Below are 21,957 nucleotides of genomic sequence, written 5' to 3'. Positions count from 1 at the left end.
AGGTGGGAGCAGAGACGGGCAAAAGTTGCGGCCAATAGCTTTGACAAGAGACCAGAATACTCGGCTACCATTACGGCAAGAAGCAAGTTTTCTACTCTTAGCCTGTTCAAAATCTAGTTTGGACTGATTAATAACTGCTTTACAATTGTTGTGAGCTTTGGTGTAGGCAGAAAATGAAACTGAAGAATTAGAAACAAGCCAATTACGATATGCAACGTTCTTCTCTTGAACAGCCTTAGCACATTTATTGGAAAACCAAGGTTTAGATAAAGGACGAGATTTTAAAGTGGAGTGTGGGATAAAGGATTCCATTCCTGCAAGAATAATTTCACTGACACGATCTGAACAAAAGTTGACATCAGAAGTTTTGAAACAGTAATCCGACCAAGGAAAAGAAGAAAAGAAGTCTCGCAGGTCATCCCATTTTGCATTCTTGTAATGCCAAACAACACGAGGTTGGGAACAGCCATGAGATAAAGGTTCCATTGGAGAAGAGACAATCACCAAGTTGTGATCTGAAGTGCCTAAAGGACCTCTAACTTCAACCATGTACTTAGAAGGGTTGTTTGTGAGAAAAAGATCAAGCGTATTGGCTGTATGATTAGGTTTGTCCAGAATTCTTGTAGGTAAATGAACAATCTGTGCTAGGTCATTAGTAATTGCAAAAGCCTCACCATCTCGACCTGCTGGGTCGGTGTGACTAGAAAACGGAAGCCAGCTGGAGTTGTGAACATTAAAATCACCAAGGAAAATTACCTCACTGTTAGGAAAGTTGGACTGGAGAAAGTCAAGTTGCAAAGAGAGGAACTCAAAGAGCTCCAAGTGATTAGTGGAGTTGGGAGAATGGTAGAGACAACAGATGAATTTGACACAATGAGGTAGAGAGATTTTAAGCCAGAGAAGATCAAACAGAGGAGATTCCAAATTTCCAAGTCTCTGACAGGGAATATCAGAACGGACATATGCACAAGTATCACCTTTGAGGCGAAGGGATCATACAGCAAATAATTTGGGCATCTGAGATGAGTAGTAGTTGAATCAATCGATAACTGAGATTCTGTCAGAAAAAGTACATGGGGTTTGGCAGACTGCAAGTGGAAATGGACATCGTTGAGATTAGAATTGAGACCACGTATATTTGTGAAATGAATTAGCAAGTGCTTGGGAGGTTTAGAATTTTTCGCAGATAAGCTTGCTCTATTATTTTGGCAATTCATGGTGTATTCAATAGTAAGAAAAAGTGGGTGGGACATGCTGTATGAAGTAACGAAATTTTTGGATAGGGCGTACACGTGGTAAGAATATACCCAGATCCTTGACATAACGTGGCCTCGACAATGCTCCCCGCATACACACTACTTGGACTCCCTCCAGTCACTATCTGGCAGAGTAGAAGTAGCAAGTTTATACACCAGCTGATCCGGAAGCCTCCTAGAGAGTTACCAAAAGGTTCGGTTTGGTGTACTAACTAGCGGCCGTCCTGCGAACACAGTTTTAGAGCTGTACCCTCGAAATGTAAGGAATATTGGATCTCGCCACGACGTTCATCCTAATCTCAATAGTCATCAATCATACTGCATAATGGAAGAGATAGGGAAGGGTTGACCGGAACTTAGCCCTAGAGACTAAACATGGGTTCCACCACTTCAAGTCTCCAAAAAGCAAAGTGGTGGTATTTCACCGGTTGATGAGAGTCATCTACCACCTAGTACTGCCTGGTAACATAGAGGGGCAGCGTTCCTCCATGTGGTGTGGGCGCCACACCTCGACCCCTGCTTACGTTGGTTCACACCTGGGTGGTCACCCACCATGTACATGTGCATGGAGGTTATACCCAGGATTACTAACAGTCCCACCATCATGAAGGTGCAAGCAGAGGATTTGGCTCTCACAGACCGTCCGGACTGCGCCGAAATTGGGTCCACTTGACTTGAGTGTCACCCGAATATCAGTTCCATCAGCGTTTTAGACTCCCAGGTAGCAAGTACAGCTTGTCTGGCATATCTGAGAGAATGTCTGTGACAACCTCAAGGACCGACTTGAGGTTGTCACAGACTGGCTAATGCTGCATAAGCTTGCTTTCTTGCATTGTATGCCTCTACTAATGTTGATGCTAATATCCGCGTGATTTCGACATTTTGCACTGTATTCAAAGAACTAGTGAGAGTAGCAACGTGGAGGGGGGGGGATTGGAGCAACTAAGATATTACATAAACTTAATGAAGGTGAAATGTTGGCATATTTTGAAACTTTGTCGAGCCTTTCGCTGCGTAGAAAATGTTCTAAAATATAATGGCATATGGGCAATAATTTAAAAAAAAAAAAAAAAAAACTGTATCACCAATCTCCAAAAAACTAGTGCAAATTAAGGATGATTGCTAAAGAACTTGATATGGAAACTATAAAGATTGGTCGTGTGTTCGGACCACAATGAGCAGCTTGTAGCTTGTGGACGGCAATTGTGGGTTGGAGGAATTATCCCGCTTTGTGGAAATATTTTGAATCAGAAGTTAAATATTCTGGGTTATTAAATCGACTTTTAAATTTGGAATTTCTTAACCATTTAACACTAATAATCAACATATTGCAGGAGCTCTGTTATCTTTCAGAAGCTTTACAGAAAGTCAATGGTAAAAGCATATAAATTAATTATTTGAATTATCAATGCTACTGGTAATTTGAAAAATTCTGAAGGAAATTATGAAGCTAAAATTGAGAGCATGTTGAAGTGGAAAGAATTTGAAGGAATCAAAATCGAAAGTAAAAAAAAATTACCTTGTGACAAGTTATTAAATGCATTATTTTATCCTTAAAGTATAAGTTATTAATGGAACAGGGTGATTTTAAGTTAAATTAAGAAAATAACAATACGATTGAAAGAAATTTTAAACATATGCCACCCGAAATCGTGGAATGTGAAAGAACTTTCATCTTGGTTTGAAGACGGTGAAAACCGAATAAGAAATTTAAGTTTTCTGATAAAATATGAAATAAAAATTAATGATTTTAGAGATTTTGTCGAAGACAGTTTATCTTTAAAATCATGTAAAATTCCCTTTTCAATTATGAAAGCCAGAAAATATCTTTGAAACCATTGCAATTAGCAGTGCTGAAGCTGAGTGAGCTTTCAGTGTAATAAATAATACTGTGACAATTAAACACATTGCAGATTAAAATTACCAGACATCTAAATGGAAAACCATTGCTTCAATTTGATCCGGATCGTTACGTGAAATCATTGCTCTGTAATCATCGCTCAGCTATTGAGCAAAGCAGAAGATCGACAACAAATATTAATAAAGAAATAAATTCTATATAGCAACTTTTAGAATAAATCTTTCTTGAATATTTGTGAAATAATTTTATTTTGTGTAATCTGTGATTTTTTGTGTACTTTTTCTTGAAAGTTTGATTTTTATGTAATATTTGTTTTTATATTGTGGAATGTTTTGTGATAGATTTTATGTTATTTGTGATGTGGGAAATATTTCATGTTATTTTTTATTTGCAATATTAAAAGTTTATCATGAAAAAAATGCATCTATTATATTTCCCTAGTTGTTAAAAAAAAGATGAATAAAAAAGTTGTGGGAGTGACAAGCATGTGCAGTAGACAGTTTATACGAAAAATCCTTCATGTTTCTTTTAGGTATTTTGATTTGTATATATCAATTAAGAAATAAAAGAGCATTTTTATTGTAAATATTTTATTGATCATTCACAGATTTTCATAATTTCTGGAAGATAAGATACAATGGATTTATGATAACTAAAGTAAGAGATGTATATTTGCAAGTTCAACGTAGCTAAATATCTCTGTAAAATAGCACCGATTGATGTACCGATCTTGTAGTTGAAGTGACATACGCAGCTGTTAGGGACACCTAACAATGGAATGTAACGAAAATGCGAGACGAAAAAAGAAACTGTTGACAAATATTTGTAATGTTGCAATCATACTTCAGGAATCATAATTGTGACATCATACTATTCAAAAATTCTAAAAAGTTAGAACTCCAGACACTGTCGTATTCAGTTATCATCATAAAGTGTGACATGACAACCAGGTTTTTAAGTTTTTTTTTTTTTTTTTTAGATAGACCTAGTAACGTTTTACACATTCACTTATACGTATGGCTAAGGGGGTAATAAGTCGCATCTGACCACTCCCTAAATCCGCGCGTGACTCGAGATATCATACGGGTCATGAAAAATGTGTCATGTGCTCCTATCACACTACTACTAGTGCTGGCGTGGGAAGCGACTCTATTGGAAGCCATGGATGATGTCACTTCAACAACCAATCAAATCTACTTGGAAGAAAGTCGGAAAAACTGCAAGCCCATTGTTAAAATATTCACAGCTCACCACTGGTTAAAGGTCCATCTCATCTGACCACTTTGATTGGATACTATGATCTGGTCACAAAGGAACTGAATGCCAAAAATAATTTTGATATCATATACTTGGATTTCAGGAAAATGTTGATACTGTTGCGCATGGAAGACTGCTGTACAAACTGGAGAGGTATGGCATTAAGGGTAAGTTGCTACAATGCATAAAGGTTGAGTGGGAGACGACAGACAGTGGTAATAAATGGACACTGCTCTTCGTGGACAAATGTTATTAGTGGAGTTCCCCAGGGTTTGGTGTTGGGCCCATTGTTGTTTTGTATATTTATCAATGATATTGATGAAGGTATATCAGGTTTCATGTCCAAGTCTGCAGATAATAATAAGGTTGGCAGGGGTTGTTAACGACAGTAAAGACAGTATGCTACTCCTCCTATTGGCCTAGATAAGTTGGGCAAATAGGCTGAAAAGTGGCAAATGCATATGAGCGGCAATAACTGAAGAGAAATGTATAAACTGTGTGGTACTACACTCAAGAATGTGGAAAGTGAAAAAGACATGGAGTTAATTGTACAGTCAAATATGAAGTTCGCTGAACAGTGCAGAGAAGCTGCCAAGGCAGGTCATAGAGTCTTCTCTATGATATATAGAAATTTTTCTACCAAGAACAGGGAGGATATTATCCCGTTATACAAGGCAATGGTCAGGTCACACTTAGAGTACTATGTACAGGTCTGGAGGCCTCATTTTAGGAAGGATGTATTTGGCTGATGATTAGCATTAGCCTAGGATTAGCATTAGCAAAGGCACATGATGCAAGTAAGCAAGCTTATATAGCATCACCCAAAAAAAAAAAAAAAACGCCTCAATCAGATCACCTCGCAGATGCCTAGTCTCCAGACACTAATTTGCAAAACTCAAGCCTTTCTTCGAAAGAGCAGCCCTTTGATCCATTCACTAATCTTATTGCTCGTGCTTGTTCTCGTTCCAACAGCTGTACATTCTTCTTAAAATGAGGCCTCCAGACCTGTATACAGTACTCAAGGTGTGGCCTGACCATTGCCTTATACAAGGGAATAATCACCTCCTTATCCCTGCTAGAAAAACTCCTGTATATCATTGACACCATGAGTTACTCTTGCAGCCCGTCTGCACTGCTCAGAAAACTACACATCTGCCTGCACAATTACACCCAGGTCCTTTTCATTCTCTACCACTGTCAGTGTAGTACTACAGAGTTGATACATTGCTCTGAGGGTACTGTTTCCCATATGTAGTACTTCACATTTGTCACCTCTCAGCCCATGTGCTCAAACTTTCCAGATCCTGTTGCATCAGCATAGCATCACTAGTGTCTTAGCAACCCTGCCAACCTTAGTATTGTCTGCAAACTTGGACATTAATTAAGCTTGATATACCATCATCAATTTTCATTTATAAATACAGAAAACAACAATGGACCCAGCACTGAACCCTGAGGGATTCCACTAATAACATTAGTCCACAATGAGCAGTGTCCACTGATTACCACTCTCGGTCTTCTCCCCGTCAAACATCTCTTTATCAATAGCAGCAATTTGCCTCCTATGCCACACTGCTCCAATTTGTGCAGCAGTCTTCCATGTGCAACAGTATCAAAATCCTTTCTAAGATCCAAATATATAATATTAAATTGATTCCCTGCATCCATTTCTTTTGTGACTGCATCATAGTATCCAATGAAATTGGTCAGGCAAGACCTTCCCTTAACAAAACCATGCTGTGTCTGAGCTATAACTGAAGTCTATCGGAAAACTTAGCTTGGGGGGATAAGAGGACTAACAGTTTAACAGTAGCCGTAGGCAGATATGAAGGTAATTCTTGCACAACTTCTATTAGAATAAGTAGCGACCTGGAGCGTGGGGTGTTGGGGGTTTCAGGGATGGATGGCAGTCATCCTGAAATAGGTGGGTATATGGGATGTGTTAAGGTACCTAGGAATAGGAGTAGAAGCATATATGCTTGCATGTATAATAATGCTAGAAGTATAGTAAATAAATCTGATGAATTTGAAGTGTTGGTCAAGACATCAAAGGCAGATATATTGTTGGGATATCAGAGACGTGGTGTCACACAGATATAAGGAATGCTGAACTGGAATTCGGGGAGTACAATGTGTACAGAAAGGATACACAGGATAGAAAGGGAGGTGTTATGCTGTTAATTAAGAAAAATATAAAATCGAAAGAAATGCATCCAGTTGATATAGATGAACAGTGCACTGTTGAGTCAGTTTGGTGTGACATAAGCACTGCGAAAGCAAAAATAAGAGTAGGAGTGTGTTATGGGCCAAATGGCTCGAATGAATACAATGAACAATTGTACAGAGAAATAGAGTGGGCCAGTAAATCGGAATGTCTTATAATGGGGGATTTTAACTTCCCAGATATTGACTGGAACTTGTGGGTTGGTCACTCACACACTAGTCAGATTTTGTGGATTTATTGGATGATTGTTTTCTGCAGCAACATGTCCGAGAGGCAACCAGAGAAAGTAATACTCTTGATCTGGTTATCAGCAGTGATCATACATGTATTAAGAATTTGCAGATAAAGGAACCACTAGGTGGCAGTGATCACAGTGTACTGATGTGGGATTTACTTAAAGATTTAATTACCATCAGAGGTAAAGGAAAGGGTTTTTGCTTCCGTAAAGGAGAGTGTAGTGGTCTCAGAAAGTTTTTAAATTCTCTACAGTGGGATCAACTGATGATGTTACCAACAGTAAATTCTAAGTGGGAAGCATTCAAGGAATTAATCGTGGATGCTACTAAAAGTTTCATACCTATTAAGAAATATTGTTCAAGGTTTAGGCCTAAATGTTTATCTAATGAACTAATGAGACTCGTAACAGAGAAGAAAAATGCATGGGATGCATATAAATTATCAAGCGACTCAGAAGACTATGGCAGATATAGGCTAGTCTGTAATCAGGTCACAAAGGAGGTTAGGCAGGCGAAGGCAAATTACGAGAAATCCTTGGCAAAAGATGGTAAGAAAAACAGCAAGGATGTCTTTTCTTATATAAACTCTAAAAAGAAGGGGACGAATCTGATTGTTCCACTTGACATCTATGTTTCGACTGTTGATGATCCTGCTCAGATAGCAAACAAACTGAATGAGTATTTTGCATCTACATTTACACATGAGGAATTATTAAGGTTTGAAAATGACAGAAGGTTATCAAATTGTAGCAGGATATTTAATGATTTTGTAATAACTGAAAGCAAAGTGGAGGAGAAATTGTTGAAGTTAAACATCAGAAAGGCACCTGGGGTGGATGGGATCTATCCAGTTATATTAGAGGAGGTGGCAAAGCAACTAAGCAAACCCTTAGCCATAATTATGAGAGCATCCTTGGACTCGGGGGAGGTTCCCACGGACTGGAGATGTGCAAATGTATCCCCAATTCCAAAGGGGGATCGAAGGGTGACACGAGTAATTACAGCCCAGTTAGTTTAACTTCTTTTCCGGTTAAAATAATGGAGTCACTGGTTAAAGATGCATTGCAGGATCATCTAGACAAGACTGCAGCAATAATTCAGACACAGCATGGGTTTGTTAAGGGAAAGTCTTGTCTGACAAATTTGATAGGATATTATGATGTGGTTACAAAGGAACTGGATGCAAAAAATAATTTTGATATCATATTTTTGGATTTCAGGAAAGCTTTTGACACTGTTGCACATGGAAGACTATTGTACAAATTGGAGCAGAATGGTATTAAGGGTAAGTTGCTACAATTGATAAAAGGATGGTTAAATGGGAGAAGACAGAGGGTGGTAATCAATGGGTGCTGCTCTTCGTGGACTAATGTTATTAGTGGAGTCCCACAGGGTTCGGTGTTAGGTCCACTGTTGTTTTGTATATTTATCAATGATATTGATGAAGGTATATCAGGCTTAATGTCGAAGTTTGCAGATGATACAAAGATTGGCAGGGTTGTTAATGACAGTAATGGCAGTGTGCTACTGCAACAGGATCTAGATAATTTGGGCAGATGGGCTAAGAAGTGGCAACTGAAGTTTAACCTTGACAAATGCGAAGTACTGCATATGGGTGGAAGTAACCCCACAGAAACGTACCAACTGTGTGGTACTACACTTAAGGTGGTAGAAAATGAAAAAGACCTGGGAGTAATTGTGCAGTCAGGATATATAGGAATTTTGCTAACAGGGAGAAGGAGGTGATTGTCCCTCTGTAAAAGGCAATGGTCAGGCCACGCCTTGAGTACTGTGTACAGGTCTGGAGGCCTCATTTTAGGAAGGATGTAGTTTTACTTGAGCGTGTACAGCGAAGGGCAACAAGATTGGTGAGGGGAATGAAGGGATCCTCTTACCAAGAGAGGCTTAAGTTCTGCAAACTGCAGTGGCTGGTGACTAGGCACCTGCGCGGTGATCTCATTGAGGTGTACAAGGCCTTGAATGGGTTGAGCACACTGAATTCTGATGGGATCTTTCCACTTGTTCAGATTACGAACCTAAGGGGGCATAAATTCAAATTAAGAAAAGACAGATGTAGAAAAGATGCATGGAAATTTGCCTTTAGCCAGTGGGTGGTTAATTGCTGGAACAAACTTCCATCTGTCGTTGTGGAAGTTGGCAGGTTAAATAAATTTAAGGAGGAACTGGACAGGCATTTGGAGGGAATAGTGTGAGGTTTTTTTTTTTTTTTTTTTGGCTGATGCTGCATAAGCTCATACACTTGCTTTCTTGCATCACATACCACTACTACTACTACTACATGATCCTGCAGTGCTTCTTTAACCAGTGTTAATCATTAATTTTCCTGGAACAGAAGTTAAACTCACAGATCTATAATTACTTGTGTCAGCTTTTCATCATCCTTTGTGAATTGTGGTCACATTTGCACATCTCCAGTCTATGGGTACCTCCCCTGAGTCCAAAAAAGTTCTCATAATTATGGCTATGGAATTGCTTACTTCCTTTGCTGCTTCCTTTTATAACTGGGTAGATCCCATCCACCAAGGGTGCCTTTGCCTGCCTAATCTCCTTTGTGACTTGGTTACAGACCAGCTTATATCTATCAAAGGCTTCCATGTCACCCATTAATTTATATGTATCCCATGCATTTTATTCCTCTCTGTCATATGTCTCATTAGTTCATCGCACATCCATTTAGGCCTAAACCTTGAAAAATATTTCTTAGTTGGTATGTAAAGCCTAGTAGTTTCCAAGATAAGTTCTTTGAATGCTTCCCATTTTGAATTTGCTGTTGGTAACAACATCAGTTGGTCCCACTGTATAGAATTTAAATACTGTCCCAGACCATCGTAGTCGCCTTTACGAAAGCAAAAACTCTTCCCTTTACCCCTGATTGTAGTTACCTCTTTGAGTAAATCCCACTACAGCACACTGTGATCACTGCCACCTTGTGGTTCCTTTATCTGCAGGTTCTTAATGCATGAAGAATCACTACTGATAATCAGATCAAGAGTATTACTCCCTCTAGTTGCCTCCCGAACATGCTGATGTAGAAAAAAATCATCCAATAAATCCTCAAAAGCCTTGCTAGTATGTCAGTGACCAACCCACAAATCCCAGTCAATATTTGGGAAATTAAGATCCCCATTATAAGACTCTGATTTACTGGCCCACTCTATTTCCCTGTACAGTTTCTTATTATACTCATCAGAGTCATTAGACCTATAGCACACTCCTCCTCTCAATTATGATATCCCAAAGCTTGTCACACCAACTGACTCGACTCTGCACTGTCCAGCAATGTCGACTGACTGCACTTCCTTGGATTTTTTGTGTTTCTTTACTAATAGCATAACCCCTCCTCCCTTCCTATCCTTTCTGTACATATTGTACTCCCCAAATTCCAATTCTGTATTCCTTATATCTGTGTGACACCATGTCTCTGATATCCCAACAATATATGCCTTTGATGTTTTGAGCAATACATCAAATTCATCAAATTTATTTACCAAACTCCTAGCATTGGTGTACACGCAAGTATACATGCACCTGGTCCTATTCTTAGTTACCCTAACACAACCCATGTGTTTACTTGTACCACAATGACTCCCAGCAGTCTCTGAAATACCCTGCATCTTGTTTTCCAGGCTGCTGCTCATTCCAATAGAAGCAGTGCAAAAATCACTTTCACCTCTGCCACTGGATGAGGTGAAAGTGATTCTTGTCCCTGTGATTCATAATGCTACAGCAATGAACAAATGATCTTGTCATCTGACTCAACAGCAATTTGCTCCATATACAAAAATCTAGCTTTATTTGCTCATGAACTACATTCATTGCATCAGCAATGTTAACATTTGCAATATTATGTACAATCAGTCCTCGTATAGCACGATAGTTGTATTCCTAGAAACCCTTGTGCAATGCAAAATCGTGCAATATAAACAACAGGCCCCATGTGAAAAATGGGTTTATTTGCTAACCACCCAAGATTCAACACACATTTGTAACCAAAACATTACCAAACATAATAAATAATCGTAAAAAAATACTTATGTATTTACTTCGGACTATTACGTAATAAAATATTGCTAATGCTTTTGCTTCTATCATAAGCCAACTGGTTTTTTGTTTTATTTTCTTCCCAAACTGATGACAGCCGTTCCATCTCTTCCAATTCTTTGTGTCTTAATCTGATGGATTTTAATTACACTTTGAGTTGTTCCTGCTATGAAAGTTTTTTATTTTCTCTGCATTCTTTGTAATTCTCGACATTGCCTCAATTAGGCCTGTAGCATGTGTAGTATCACATGGTCTTTCATTTCACTCAAATCGTTTCACAATTTCATATTTTTTCTGTATTGACAGTGACGGATTGGCCACCAGGGAAGGCTTATGGCATTACCATGTTATTTTGGCTATAAACGCTAGTGTGAGAACAGTACAAATTTTCCCGAGTAAGAATTTTTGACCCAGTCCCCCTCTATTTATCGATATTGCTTTTTCTTTTTCTCTCTGAATCTATAATGTCTTCGCCAGGACGCTTCCTTTTCACACCTTTTAAGTATTTTACTCATTTCTAGGGAATAAAGCATAATTTCAAAATAAGGATGCACGCTTGATACACATAAACAAAGCTGCGCATGTGTAGCAACTGAATAAGCAACACCGTAAAGGCAGAGACACACCATTAACACCTCGCTAGCTCACATTTTACTAAAGTACGTTTTTGGGGGTTACTACCATAAAACAATAAAAACAATTTCCAGTTGCATTCTTGCTAGTGGAATCTGTTATAGCATTAGCATTAGTAGAGACATATGATGCAAGAAAGCAAACTTATGCAGCAGCAGCCAATAAAAAAAAATAACAAAAACTTCCATTTCACCCCTCCGTTCGTTCGAAATACCGGTCCAGCTGAGCCTTAAATTTATTTAGGCTATCAACTTCCACAACAAGGGATGAAAGTCTGTTCCACAAACCAACTACCCACTGGCTAAAGGCAAATTTCCACACATCTATCCTACATCTGTTTTTCCTCAATCTGAATTTATGCCCTCTCAGGTGATTATTCTGAGCAAGAGGAAGAATCCCATCGGCATTCAGCATGCTCAAACCATTCAAATCATATGGAAAGAAGAAAATAAAAATGGATCCTGAAGAAAGAAGCTTACAGCGGCGATTTTTAAAGGAACATGTGGGTAAAGGTTTCAAGCCTGTGTTTATTGGTTCTCGTCCTAAGAGATCATCAACATTAAAAGAAACCAGTGATTTTGACCTTAATGGTGTTTTTCAGTTATCTCATTTATTGGATTTGACAACAATAGAAGCCAGAGTAAGTAAAAAGTGAAATGTATTTCCTAACTATTACTTTGTCATGCATGATGTTTTTTTTTTTTTTCCCCTACTGAATTTTTCAGAAGAGTTTTAATTAAATTAAATTAAATTAATCCACCTTCCATTTCCCATTCGTCACATTTAAGGTACAACACATTCCATAAGCTTTGTTTTGGCACAATCCCGGTCAGAATAATTTCTAAATAATTTCATAAAGTAATAATAATAAAAAAAAAAGACATTTTATATTGACAGTGCAATTTTATAGTATGTTCCCCCTCCCCCATTAATAACATTGACTAATTTATAAGGTATTACTGACCAATCTGAAAGATTGGTAATACCAAGGTGCTTGTAAAATAACATTTGTCAGCAAATAATATTACCTTAAATCTAATTTATTCCTACCTATAGCTAAATGATATGGATAAATGCATTATATCATGATTTATAAATGACAAGTCTACCATGACGAAATCCTTCACACTGTATGGCTTTCTTCATTCTTCCCATATAGATTTCATTAGCGGTATAAAAGAAATATAAGAAAATGATATATAAGGTTCTGTCCAAGAAATATATTCATATACTGGATCTTCAAATGATGGTTGTGTTACTAATGATATTAATAGTAGGAGACTGGCAGAATTACATAACAAGTACAGGTCGCTGTTGAAAAAAAGCCGTGAATTAGGGTTGAAGTTGAAAGTGTCAGCAATTCTTCCCAGGCACGATTGGAGGGAGTATATGATGAGAGCCTTGTCAATCGATTCGGCCCTGGAAAGATTGTACAAGGCTTCAGGGGTAAAATTTTTTCAGCCTGGTCTGTACTTGTTAACAGGAGAGACTGCTTCTACAGGGTTGGGATACACTCAAATAGAAAGGGTACAAGAATATTTGCTGATGCTATTGAGGCAGTGTTAGGTGGGTCGGAAAACTGCTAGCTTCGGGGATATAAGGACTAATAGATTAACAGTAGCCACTGGTAGAGGTGAAAGTGATTCTTGCACTGCTTCTATTGGAATGAGCAGCAGCCTGGAAAACAAGAGGCAGGATATTTCAGACTGCTGGGAGTCATTACGGTAGAAGTAAACACATGGGTTGTGTTAGGGTAGCTAAGAATAGGAACGGGTGCATGTATACTTGCATGTACACCAATGCTAGGAGTGTGGTAAATAAATTTGATGAATTTGAGGTATTGCTCAAAACATCAAAGGCAGATATTGTTGGAATATCAGAGATGTGGTGTCACACAGATATAAGGAATGCAGAACTGAAATTTGGGGAGTACAATGTGTACAGAAAGGATAGATCGGATAGTAGAAGGGAGGAGGGGTTATGCTATTAGTTAACACATAAAATCCATGGAAGTGAAGCCAGTTAACATTGCTGGACAGTGCAGTGTTGAGTCAGTTTGGTACAACATAAGCATTGGGAGATCAAAATTTAAAGTAGGAGTGTGCTATAGGACTAATAGCACTAAGGGGCTTAGAGGGGAACAGGTATTCTGTGTGTTATCAAACACTCAGCCTAAAACACTGATGGATCCAATATCTCTCTATTACAGAAGATTTAGGAGAAGTCCGGTTGGCCTGCCTCCCTAAAATCCACTGATTCACACCTTCTCGATGGCAAGCCCTGTTACGTCACTTAGGTGGCAAGGAACGTGTAGAGTGGTTCTCTTCAAGACGCCTGGTCAGCATGAAGAGGAAAAGACCAAACCCTCCAGCATATGACAGCACAACAAAGCAAATGGCCCTCAGTCCCCAGCAGCTTTCACTCTCCCTCTTACGGCAGCGAGAGGATCAGAGTTTAAGCAGAGGGTGCTAAGAATCTCTAGGTACAAACAGGCTGCCATGCACGGAAACTGAACTTGGCCTGTTATAACGTACGATCACACATCGGTGAAGACAGGATATTAGAGCTGGAAAAGGAATTAGAAAATGTGAATTGGAATATCATCGGTTTGGCTGAAACAAGAAGAAGAAATGAATCACTTATAAGTTTATCAAGTGGAAATCTGCTGAACACCAATTGAAACAGTGAAAGGAGTGAAGGTGGAGTTGGGTTTCTGGTCCATAAAGATTTTAAAAACAACATTTTGGATTCAAAGGTACATCACCAAGGGTGTCAAGACTAATACTCAAGATTTCTAAGAGGTACAAGCTAAAGATTATAATGATTTATGCACCAACATCGAGCCATCATGATGAAGAGGTTGAAGAAATGTACACCGAAATTGAGTCTTCTAGATGAGCAGAAAACCCACTACACTATTATTATGGGGGACTTCAATGCTAAAGTTGGAAAAAGGCAAAACAGCCCAGAAAGAGGAACTATAGGAAATTTTGGAATTGGTGAAAGAAATAAAAGAGGTGAAAGACTTGTGGAATTTGCAGAATCTCAAGGATTGTCAGTAATGAACACTTTTTTCAAGAAAAGGGTGAACAGAAAGTGGACATGGAAGAGTCCAAATGGATTAACAACTAATGAAATCGACATCATCCTCACTAACAGAAGATATATTGTGAATGATGTTACCGTCCTGAATAAGGTAAATGTTGGAAGTGATCACAGAATGGTAAGATGTACACTTGATATAGATGTAGGAAAGGAAAGGAAAAAACTGACTCGAGTAAATAATACAAAGGTCTTTGATATAACAGAGGAGGAGAAAAAGCAGTATGTACAGGAACTTAAGAACAAGTCTGAACTTCTGCAGACTGCTCAGGACCAAGATATCGACAAGGAATATTACAACTTTCTGAAAGTGATAAAGCCCAAGAAACCTATAGGGAAAAGGAAATCTAAAGAAGAAAAAATTAGTCAAGAAGAAAAATTAGTCAAGTCGAGCAAGAAAAACACTGACAGGGAGAAAATTGAGTATACTGAGTTATGCAAAGCCATTAGAAAGAGACTCAGAGAGGACATAAGAAGATTTAACACAAGAAAAGTAGAACAAGCATTAAGGGAAAACAAAGGATTTAAATCGGCAGCCATGAGCAGTAATACAGAAAGACAAATGATACTGAAACTGAAGAATAGCGATGGGGTACTTATAAACAGCAGAGAAGGCATAATTCAAATAGCAGAAGACTACTATAGAGAATTATGCAAGGAGCGAGGGAATGATGCCAGCGGTGGGGAAGATGGATTGCAAAGTAGCAACACATACGACATACCCGATATTCTTCCTGATGAGGTAGAACATGCATTGAAGAAAATGAAGAATCAGAAAGCCCCGGGGGAAGATGAAGTTACTGTAGAGTTGTTAAAATTGGGAGGAAGAGACATAACGCAAAAACTGGCAAGGCTCTTCACAAAGTGCATTAGAAAAGGTGTGACGCCTAAGCAGTGGAATAATGCAATCATAGTTTTGCTGCTTAAGAAAGGAGATAAATCAGAAATTGGAAATTATAGACCAATTAGCTTGTTATCCCACATCTACAAGTTGTTCACAAGGGTCATTACTAACAGATTAGAAAGAATATTTGATGAGAATCAACCGAAAGAGTAAGCTGGCTTTAGGACAGGATTCTCAACTAGGGATCAACTTCACGTAATATCACAGCTAATGGAGAAAGCAAATGAATATAAAACACCATTATGCCTGGAATCTGTGGATTATGAAAAGGCATTTGACTCCATACAGCATAAGGCAATGTTTCAGGCACTGGAAAGACAAGGCATAGATACCCAATATATTATGATTTTGAAGAAAATATATGAGAGTGCTACCTCCTTTATTAGACAAGACAAAGACAGTACGAAATTTAAAATCGAGAAAGGAGTTCAACAAGGAGACACAATATCTCCGAAGCTGTTTACTGCTGCCCTTGAGGAAGCTCTCAGAAGATTAGACTGGTCGCAAAAAGGAGTCAATGTGAATGGAGAGTACCTAACCCATTTACGATTTGCAGATGACATTGTGGTCATAAGCCACGATCCCAAAGAATTAGAGGAAAATCTTAATCAGTTATGCACAGTTAGTAAGGATTTTGGACTAAAGATGAATATGGCTAAAACAAAAGTAATGATGAACAAGTATGCCACCGAAAGGGAAATAATGATTGAAGGAGCAGTAATTGAAAAGGTGGAGTCGTATACTTATCTGGGACAAGTTATTAGCTGTAATAATGATAAATGGCTGGAAGTCAAGAAAAGAATAAATTTTGGATGGATAGCATTCAGGAAATATAGTCACATACTGAAGAGCAATATCCCAGTTTGTCTGAAACGTAAAATAATGAACCAATGTATACTCCCCACCATGACTTATGGAAGTGAAACTTGGGCACTCACCAAAAGAATGGAAGAGAAGCTGAGAACTACACAGCAAAGAATGGAACAAATTATATTGGGAATCAGACTGTTAGATAAGAAGAGAAACACATGGATTAAACAGCAAACGCAAGTAAAGGACATTCTTATCAAAACTAAATAACTAAAATGGTCTTGGGCAGGACACATAGCTCGAAGACATGATGACAGATGGACTAAGAAAATAACAGAATGGTACCCAAGAGGAGCTAGAAGAAAACCAGGAAGACAAAGGCGGAGATGGATAGATGAAATTCATGTGTTTTTGGGTAGTAAATGGATGGCCAGTGCTCAAAACAGAAGGAACTGGAAAGGTGCTGGAGAGGCCTTCATCCTGCAGTGGATTGAAAATGGCTGATGATGATGATAGGACTAATGACTCTGAAGAGTATAATAAGAAATTGTACAGGGAAATAGAGTGGGCCAGTAAATCAGAGAGTCTTATAATGGGAGATTTTAATTTCCCAGATATTGACTGGAATTTGTGTGTTGGTCACTCACACACTAGCAAGGCTTTAGTGGATTTATTGGATGATTGTTTTCTACATCAGCATGTTCGGGAGGCAACTAGATGGAGTAATACTCTTGATCTGATTATCAGTAGTGATTCTTCATGCATTAAGAATCTGCAGATAAAGGAACCACTAGGTGGCAGTGATCACAGTGTGCTGAAGTCAGATTTACTCAAAGAGGTAACTACCATCAGGGGTAAAGGGAAGGATTTTTGCTTTCGTAAAGGCGACTACGATGGTCTGAGACAGTATTTAATTCTATACAGTGGGACTAACTGATGATGTTATCAACAGCAAATTCAAAATGGGAAGCATTCAAAGAACTTATCTTGGAAGTTACTAGGCTTTACATACCAACTAAGAAATATTGTTCAAGGTTTAGGCCTAAATGGATGTCAGATGAACTAATGAGACATATAGCAGAGGAGAAAAATGCATGGGATACATATAAATTAATGGCTGACATGGAAGCCTATGATAGATATAAGCTGGTCTGTAACCAAGTCACAAAGGAGGTTAGGCAGGCAAAGGTAGATTATGAGAAATCCTTGGCAAAGGATGCAAAGAAAAACAGAAGGGAGTTCTTCAAATATGTAAACTCTAGAAGGAAAGGAATGAATCAGATTGGTCCACTGGATATTGATGGTTTAACAGTTGAGGATCCTGCACAGGTTGCTAACAAACTAAACGAGTTTTGCATCTACATTCACACATGAGGAGTTATTCAGGAAGAGGAATGCCAGAGGTGAAGTAAACTCTGGCAACGAGCTAGATGATTTTGTAATAACTGGGAGGAAAGTGGAGGAGAAATTGTTGAGGATAAACATAAAAAAGGCACCCGGGGTGGATGGCATCTATCCAGTTATATTAAAGGAGACAGCAAAGGAAGTAAGCGAACCCTTAGCCATAATTCTGAGAGCTTCTTTGGACTCAGGAGAGGTACCCATAGACTGGAGATGTGCAAATCTGACCCCAATTCACAAAGGACGATCAAAGGCTGACACAAGTAATTATAGACCTGTTAGTTTAACTTCTGTTCCAGAAAAATTAATGGAGGCACTGGTTAAAGAAGCATTTCAGGATCATCTAGACAAGACTTCAGTTTTAGTTCAGACACAGCATGGTTTTGTTAAGGGAAAGTCTTGGCTAACCAATTTGATTGGATACTATGATGTGATCACAAAGGAACTGGATGCAGGGAATGACTTTGATATCATATATTTGGATCTTAGAAAGGCTTTTGATACTGTTGCACATGGAAGACTGCCGCACAAATTGGAGCAGTGTGGCATTAGAGGCAATTTGCTGCTATGGATAAAGGGATGGTTGATGGGTAGAAGACAGAGAGTGGTAATCAATGGACACTGCTCATGGTAGACTAATGTTATTAGTGGAATCCTTCAGGGTTCAGTGTTGGGTCCATTATTGTTTTCCGTGTTTATAAATGATATTGATGATGGTATATCAAGCTTAATGTCCAAGTTTGCAGACAATACAAAGGTTGGCAGGGTTGTTAAGGACGCTACTGACGCTATGGTGCTGCAACAGGATCTGGAAAGGTTGAGCAGATGGGCTGAGAGGTGGCAAGTGAAGTTTAACATTGACAAGTGTAAAGTACTACATATGGGAAGAAGTAATCCCAGAGCAACGTATCAACCCTGTGGTACTACACTGACAGTGGTAGAGAATGAAAAGGAACTGGGAGTAATTGTGCAGGCAGATATGAAGTTCTCTGAGCATTGCAGACAGGCTGCAAGAGTAGCTCATGGTGTCTTGTCGATGATATACAGGAATTTTTCTAGCAGGGATAAGGAGGTGATTATTCCCTTGTATAAGGCAATGGTCAGGCTACACATTGAGTACTGTATACAGGTCTGGAGGCCTCATTTCAAGAAGGATGTAGAGCTACTGGAACGAGTACAGAGAAGGGCAACAAGATTAGTGAATGGAACAAAGGGTTGCTCTTATGAAGAAAGGCTTGAGTTTTGCAAATTAGTGTCTGGAGACTAGGCACCGGCGAGGTGATCTGATAGAGGTGTATAAAGTCTTGAATGGTTTGAGCATGCTCAATGCTGATGGGATTTTTCCTCTTGCTCAGAATAATCACCTGAGAGGGCATAAATTCAAATTGTGGAAAGACAGATGTAGGATAGATGTGCGGAAATCTGCCTTTAGCCAGCGGGTAGTTGATTGGCGGAACAGACTTCCATTCCTTGTTGTGGAAGTTGATAGCCTAAATAAATTTAAGGCTCAGCTGGATAGGTATTTTGAAAGAATGGAGGGGTGAAATGGGAGTGGTTTTTTCTTTTTTTTTTTTTTTTTTTTGGCTGATGCTGCATAAGCTTGCTTTCTTGCATCATATTCTTCCTCTACTAATGCTAATGCTAACTGGTAGTAAACTCGATCTAATTGCATTTGCGATAATACCAATAGCTGAAATTGTCTGGATTTTTACTTTATTATGATGAAATACATTTCCCCTTCACTGATATAAAAAAGATAAATACATTTTCAGAATCTTCTCTTCATTCCTATCGTGTTGCATTCAGTTGGGGTGATCCTGCTTTTGACTGCCATTTCTTGTGAACACAAAAACGAATCGTGCATAAACAAATTCGGTTCGTGTTATATACGATATCGTTCCCCTATTTATAAATCATGTATGATCGAATTCGTGTAGTGTAAACACGTGTTATACGAGGGCTGACTGTATTAGCCATTTCATATATCATTAATTTATTTCTCTTCCTACGACATTACTTTATTCCATACGTTTGTTCTCATATAATGTAAGCCCTTATAACTATTTCTTTTGTTGTCCCGGGGCAAGCTTGTAATTATCAGAGCTAATAAACAGATAATTGTGCAGCTTGATATCAAATTTTCTGAGCATTGCAGACAGACTGCCAGAGCAGGTCATTTGGTCTTGCCAATGACATACAGTAATTTTGCTATCAGGGTTAAAGGGGTGATTATCCCTTTGTATAAGGTGACGGTCAAGCCACGTCTTACAGTGCATTACACTTGTAGTGCATACAGATAAGGAGGCCTCATTTTAAAAAGGATGCAGAGCTGCTGGAATGAGTACAGAGAAGGGCAACAAGTTTGGTCAGGAGGGAAGGAAGGGGTACTCTTACCAACAAAGGCTTAAGCTCTGCAAATTGCAGCATATGGAGACTAGGCACCTGTGAAGTTGTTGTTGTTGCGATGGAGTTTTACGACACATAGGCTGCCGGACCATATTGTGCCTTTCGAATGATTAGTACAAAGGCACCTTCGAGGTGATGTCGTTGAGGTGTATAAGGCTTTGAATGGTTTGAACAAGATCAGTGCTGATGGGATTCTTCCTCTTGCTCAGACTACACACTTGATGAGGCATAAATTCAAACTGAGGAAAGACAATTGCAGAACAGATGTGCAGAAATTTCCCTTTAGCCAACAAGTGGTTGCTTGCTGGAACAATCTTCCACTTTAATCTGTCATGGAAGTTGATAGCTTAAACCAATCTATGGAAGAACTGGACAAACTTTTGGAATGAATGGATAGGCAAAAAGAGAAAAATGGGAATTGTTTGTTGTTGTTTTTTTTTTTTTTTTGGCTTATGCTGTATGAGCTTGCTTTCTTGCATCACATGCCAACCTTGCAAGTGGCTGGCTGTTCACACATCTATGTCTGCACCCTGAAAAAATGGTAAAGTTCATGGTTCATTCTGATCCTCCAGGATCCATCAACATCTTGTACAGCCCAAATATGAGTTGGTACTAGCTATAAATTTAATATTCTTTTTAAAAAATCCACGTGTGGCAGTACTTTAAATATTACCAGACATAGAACCAAATTTGGGGCACACTTCATGGCAACAAGCCGGGGTAAACTTGTCTTTCAAAATTTTTAAAAAGATTTTTTGATTCTATCATTCCAAGCACTGCAAGTAACAAAATGTGTGTAACAATAACACTAAATGAAATTCAAGTGTAAGTTTTCAAATATATTTTCTAAAGTTCAACTTTGCACCTATATAGTTTTATTAAAATATTATAAAAATATATTTTGAGGTTAATATATGTATACTATGCCCTAAATTTGTGTCACGTAATAGTTCATACAATAAAATGGTTATGTTTCTAAGAAAAGAGGGGGATCTATGAAACTCCTACCTAGGGTTTCACGGATCCCACAGCTTAATGGTTTTAATGATTTGGGGGGAATTTCTTGATCTAGCGGCATTTTCTCCTGACCATGCCAACTGCGATTTCAGCTTGCTTGGTTCACAGAAACAACAGCTTTGTGACAAACTTCTTTCAAAATCATGTACATCACTGTTTATGGCAGCAATCGAAAGGCTTACGTACAGCAGGAATACAGAAATTAATAAAACGTTTGCAACGGTATAAATGTTCCTCATATTACGTTTAAAAAAAAAATACTATTTTCGAGTATCATGCGTACCTTAACTTACTATCCCCCTAGTATATAAAAAGGATCTATTGCCATTTTTGTATCGCATGCAAAGAGAGTATGAAAGTGGTATTGCTTTCGTGCACGTGTTCAAAATAAATAAGCGCTATAATTATACTTTTATTTGTTACTATTATTATATATATTTCTTTTAAATTCTGACAATTTTCAAATCGTCTCACACAAGCACTTTATACTAGGCCTAAATTTTTTCTACCTCAGTCCGTATCCGGATAAGGTCATTTATTAAGTTCATTTCTAATAATCAATCCGCAAAGGTTAACTTCCCCACATAATCTTTTAATAAACACCTTACGGGGAGAAATTTTCAATTTACTATTAAACACATGCCAAGTTTCGTGGATCTTTTATAAAAGAAAATGGCGAATCAAAGTAAGCAGCCCCGCGCGAAAAGCAATAACACACAAATAATTGAAATTAGTTTAGTTAAAAAACATAGAGAAAAAAAGACGCACAAACAAAAAATAATAATAAC

The 21,957-nt window shown here is 38.3% G+C and overlaps 1 protein-coding gene across 1 annotated transcript in view; it reads right to left on the bottom strand.

Annotated features, from left to right (window-relative positions):
- Positions 1–21,757, bottom strand: part of LOC150084478 (uncharacterized) — an 804,913-nt gene extending 783,156 nt beyond the window's left edge. The window contains exon 1 of the mRNA XM_090376257.1: positions 21,679–21,757. The gene's annotated coding sequence lies outside the window, so the exon portion shown is untranslated. The remainder of the gene's footprint in view (positions 1–21,678) is intronic.
- Positions 21,758–21,957: the final 200 nt, after the last annotated feature.

Source organism: Mastigoproctus giganteus, chromosome 6 (genome assembly GCF_048544385.1).
Source record: "Mastigoproctus giganteus isolate SK-2022 chromosome 6, ASM4854438v1, whole genome shotgun sequence".
NCBI lineage: Eukaryota > Metazoa > Arthropoda > Arachnida > Uropygi > Thelyphonidae > Mastigoproctus > Mastigoproctus giganteus.
This window is presented reverse-complemented; position numbering and strand designations above follow the sequence as displayed.